Source organism: Engraulis encrasicolus, chromosome 15 (genome assembly GCF_034702125.1).
Source record: "Engraulis encrasicolus isolate BLACKSEA-1 chromosome 15, IST_EnEncr_1.0, whole genome shotgun sequence".
NCBI classification, from domain to species: domain Eukaryota; kingdom Metazoa; phylum Chordata; class Actinopteri; order Clupeiformes; family Engraulidae; genus Engraulis; species Engraulis encrasicolus.
In genome coordinates, this window is record NC_085871.1 from 53,138,259 (window position 1) to 53,143,258 (window position 5,000).

A 5,000-nucleotide genomic window follows, 5' to 3' on the forward strand; every position below is an offset into this window, starting at 1 on the left:
GCCTACCATACCAGGTCCATCCACACCTCTAAACTAAAGACTGGCATTACGTCATATCGTACCTGTAGTGCCAAGTCCTTAGAATAAATAGGTAATAATGACACCTCTGATCTAAAGACAGTAACTCTCGGTCTGTCATTTTAACATATAGGAGCTATCGTGCCAAGTCCACCCCTTGGATAATACAGACACTTGTAAAGTCAGACTGACCTTACGTCATATAGTAGATAGGTAATAGTGGCACCTCTGATCTAAAGACAGTAACTCTCGGTCTGTCATTTTAACATATGGGAGCTATCGTGCCAAGTCCACCCCTTGGATAATACAGACACTTGTAAATTCAAGACTGACCTTATGTCATATAGTAGATAGGTAATAGTGGCACCTCTGATCTAAAGACAGTAGCTCTCAGTCTGTCATTTTAACATATGGGAGCTATCGTGCCAAGTCCACCTCTTGGATAATACAGACACGTGTAAAGTCAAGACTGACCTTACGTCATATAGCACCTGCTGTGCCAAGTCTAGTCTTTACGATAATAAAGTTCTCCCCTTGCATTATACAAACACTTTGAAATCAGAATAAGAGGCTGTGTAATCTCCCTCTGTGTAGGTACTGACCTCCTATGACGTTCACTGCCACCGGATTTACTGCTAACAGGCTAAATACAGCAACGCCTGTACATGATATCATAGTGCCCTCAGCTTAACCTCTTAGCAGGCTAAACACAGTAGCCTAACTCTTCCTCTGCGACTAGTGCCCTGAGCTAGCCCCATTAGCTAACAGGCTAAACACAGTAGCCTAACTCTTCCTCGCTAGCCCCATTAGCTAACAGGTTAAACACAGTAGCCTATCTGTGCCTAGTGCCCTGAGCTAGCCCCATTAGCTAACAGGCTAAACACAGTAGCCTATCTGTGCCTAGTGCCCTGAGCTAGCCCCATTAGCTAACAGGCTAAACACAGTAGCCTAAAGCTGCGCCGCAGATGGTGCACTTGTGTATTTCGGGCACTATGGGTGCATCCCAATATGTGACCTTGCCTCCTCCACTTGCCTCCTCCACTTGCTTCTCGTCATGATGACATCACTGACAACAGCATTATATTTCAATATCTTGCAAAAGCTCAATTGTAAAGTCTTTTTCTCATTTGCAATTGGGATGGTGAATGAAAAACGGTCCCTCAAAAGTTGTTGTGGCGAGGCTGACAGCTGGGAAACTTTATCGTTTTCTCCACGGAGGAGGGGCCAGGAGGCGGGACGAGGAGACAAGCACAAGTGGAGGAGGCAAGGACACATATTGGGATGCACCCTATGTGTTTGGCGTGTTTGTGCGTGTGGCATATTAATTACGCACTGAAACATAGTGCCACTTAAGTGCACAAGTGCACCATTTGAGACCCAGCCTAACTCCATTGCCAACCGTCCCTTGAAAAACGTAATCTTCCCGTATTTAGAAACAAAAGTAGAGTTCCGTATTGAACTGAAACGGTCCAAATTTTGGTTGAAATGCTGGAAATTGCATCTAAGAAATACAACATTTTAGAGCAGTGGTTCTCAACCTTTTTTGAACATAGTATGCCCCCTTAACCTCTTCGAAAGTTTTAAACAACATATACTTTTATTTATAAATACAGGACGATTGCGTATTTCAAAGAACGGCTGGCAACCGTAGAGCAAGAGCCAGATACAGTTCTCAAAAGAGCCACATGTGGCTGCTAAGCCATAGGTTCCCTACCCCTGCACCAACCCCTCCACCACACTCCGGGCTCTCCCTAACCACACCTAATGCCCCCTTGAGAAACACTAGCTGAGGGAGTAGCCAACTTCCTAAGTGTTGAGTCAGCACTGCAAAGGCAGCCTACTATACTGCACATATGCAGCATATGCAGTGCGTGACCTGTGAGATTTTAAGCCTCTTCAGTTCTCTGATGACAGAATTGGATTAAGGGGATCACTATGGCCAGTTGGCCACCCCGTCAGTCTGTAGGCCTACTGGTGGACAACTGGGTTAGATGCGCTGCAGTGCCCCCTTGAGGCCAGGGGTCATCTGTGGAACTAGTGGTCAGCTTGTTTAGATGCACTACAGCAGGGCTATTCAAATGGCGGCCCTGGGGCCAGATGCGGCCCTTGGACAGCAATGTTCTGGCCCCCCACAAGCCCCTTGAAATACAGAATTGTTTTTCGGAATTTAGAGATAAAAGTATGGGTTCCGTATCGACGTTAAAATGCAGGAAATTACATCTAAGAAATGCAAAACTTTCTGGGGGAGGACCCCCAGACCACCCACTTCAACTAAGTCTCCCATATTTTCTTCATTGACAGTCGGCAACCATAATACATACGTATAGATCGGCCCCTTTATTGGAAGGAATTTGAAAAACTGGCCCTCCTTGACATTTATACCCCTGCACTATAGTGCCACCCAGAGGCCTGGTGGTGTCATTGTGGTGAATGGCCACTTGACAGATCATTAGTCCTGGCCTGGTCCACTGTTATCAATTTCCACTTCTAAGTAAAGCTTGGTAGGTAGCAGCCTAACGTGAGGTGAGCTTTTATTTAGTGATACTAAATTAGGGTCTGATGCCCGATGTGTTGTTTCCTCTTAGTTACTGATCAAGTTACTTTTATGGCCCTTAAATAGTAGAGTAGTAGAGTAGTAGAGTAACTTTATTAATCCCCTGGGGGAAATTCAGGTATCCAGTAGCTTACATAAATACACACATAAATGAATGCCCACATGGACATTTCAAGACACAAGTAACACAGGAATAGTCAGGGAGGGGAAAATAAAAATAGTAAAGATAAAGAGTGACAAAGTAATATGTAAAAAATGTAAAAAGGTAATTGTGCAAGAAGACATTCTGTAAGTTGGGATAAACCATGTGCAGAAAACATACTCTGTCAGTTAAGGTAAGCAGTCTTGACATGACCAGTATTGACAGATACATCTATGATATTGTATATTATGTAGAAGTAGGCAGTGTACAGAGTATGATAGGGGTGAAAAAGTCTCACAATGTCACAGTAAAGTACAGGTAAGTGTATAGACAACCACACGCCCACGCGCGCGCGCACACACACACACACACACACACACACACACACACACACACACACACACACACACACACACACACACACACACACACACACACACACAAACACACACACACACACACACACACACACACACACACACACACACACACACACACATACACACACACACACACACACACATACACACACACACACACAAAGAGGTTCCCAGTAACTGGGCCAGCTCCGCCAGATCACAGTCTTTGCTTGTGGTAAGCAGGAAAATAAGTATGTCCAGTGGTAAAGAGTCAAAAGTTCCTTAAAAAGTGCAGTGATTGGACAGCACACACACACACACACACACACACACACACACACACACACACACACACACAGACACACACACACACACACACACACACACACACACACACACACACACACACACACACACACACACACACACACACACACACACACACACACGCCAAGAGGTTTCCCGATCTGGGCCAGCTCTGGCATCTCAGGCAGTCCAGTCCCCAATGATGATGTCCTTCTTAGTGTCCTTCTGTGTGTTGTTAAACAGCTGAATTGCCCATGGGACAAAGGACTTCATTAGTCTGTCAGTCCTGCAGGTGAAAGCCCGGAGTCTGTGACTGAACAGACTCAGTTGGTTAGTGAAGGTGGCGTTAAGGGGGTGATGCTGATTGTCCATAATAGAGTCCAGTCTGCTCAGTGTTCTGCTCTCAGCTGTTGAGGTGAGTGTCTCCAGCTCCATGCCCACCACTGACCCCGCCTTCCTCACCAGCATCTCTCTTCCTGATGCTTCTACCCCAGCACGTCGCAGCATAGAAGAGCACGCTGGCCATGACAGACTGGTAGAACATAAGCAGAAGTCGGCTGCAGACATTGAAGGACCTCAGCCTGCTGAGGAAATAGAGCCTGCTTTGGCCTTTCCTGTAGAGTGCATCTGAGTTTGTGGACGTCCAGTTTATTGTCGAGGTGCACACCTAGGTACTTGTAAGTGCTGACAGTCTCCACCTTCTGTCCCCCAATAGAGACAGGCGCCAAGGGCGGGGTGGAGCGCCTGAAATCAATCACCATTTCCTTGGTTTTGGAGGTGTTCAGCTGCAGCTGATTGTTTTGACACCATCCCACAAAGTCGTCGACCAGTCCCCTGTACTCCTCCTCCTGACCGTCTCTGATACACCACACAATTGCAGTGTCATCTGAAAACTTCTGCATGTGGCATGTCACAGAGTTGTAGCTGAAGTCAGCTGTATACAGAGTGAACAGCACGGAGGAAAGCACTGTTCCTTGTGACGCACCTATGCTGCTCACTACTGTCTCAGATGTGATGTCACCCATCCTTACAAACTGGGGTCGCTCCGTGAGGTAGTCAGTGATCCAGGTCACCAGGCCAGGCTCCACTCCCATCCGCACCAGTTTATCTCTCAGCAGTAGTAGTTGAATGGTGTTGAAAGCACTGGAGAAATCAAAAAACATGATTCTCACAGCACATCCACCCTTGTCCAAATGAGAATGTATCCTGTGGAGGAGATACAGGATAGCATCCTCCACTCCCACGTTCTCTTGGTAGGCAAACTGCAGAGGATCCAGTGCGTGGCGTACCTGGGGCTTGAGGTGGTAGCGCAGCAGCACCCGTTCGAATGTTTTCATTAGATGTGAGGTGAGGGCAACTGGTCTGTAATCATTGAGTTCCTTAGGGTGTGCTTTCTTTGGGACGGGTATCAGGCATGATGTTTTCCACATGGTGGGGACCTTTCCTTCCTGCAGACTCATAGCATGTTCTAATAGGATGAAGGATGGCACTATGTGTATATGGCACTAAAGTCCATGGAAAAACCTTTCACAACCTTATTTCTTATTACATATGTACTCTTACTGACTGAGTTTTTTGTCTTTGTGTGTATATGTGTGTGCGTGTGTGTGTGTGTATGTGT

At 46.4% G+C, this 5,000-nt stretch overlaps 1 protein-coding gene across 1 annotated transcript in view; it reads left to right on the forward strand.

Annotated features, from left to right (window-relative positions):
- c15h12orf56 (chromosome 15 C12orf56 homolog) overlaps window positions 1-5,000 on the forward strand; it is a 57,661-nt gene that overhangs the window by 45,848 nt on the left and 6,813 nt on the right. The gene's annotated exons all lie outside the window — the stretch shown is intronic.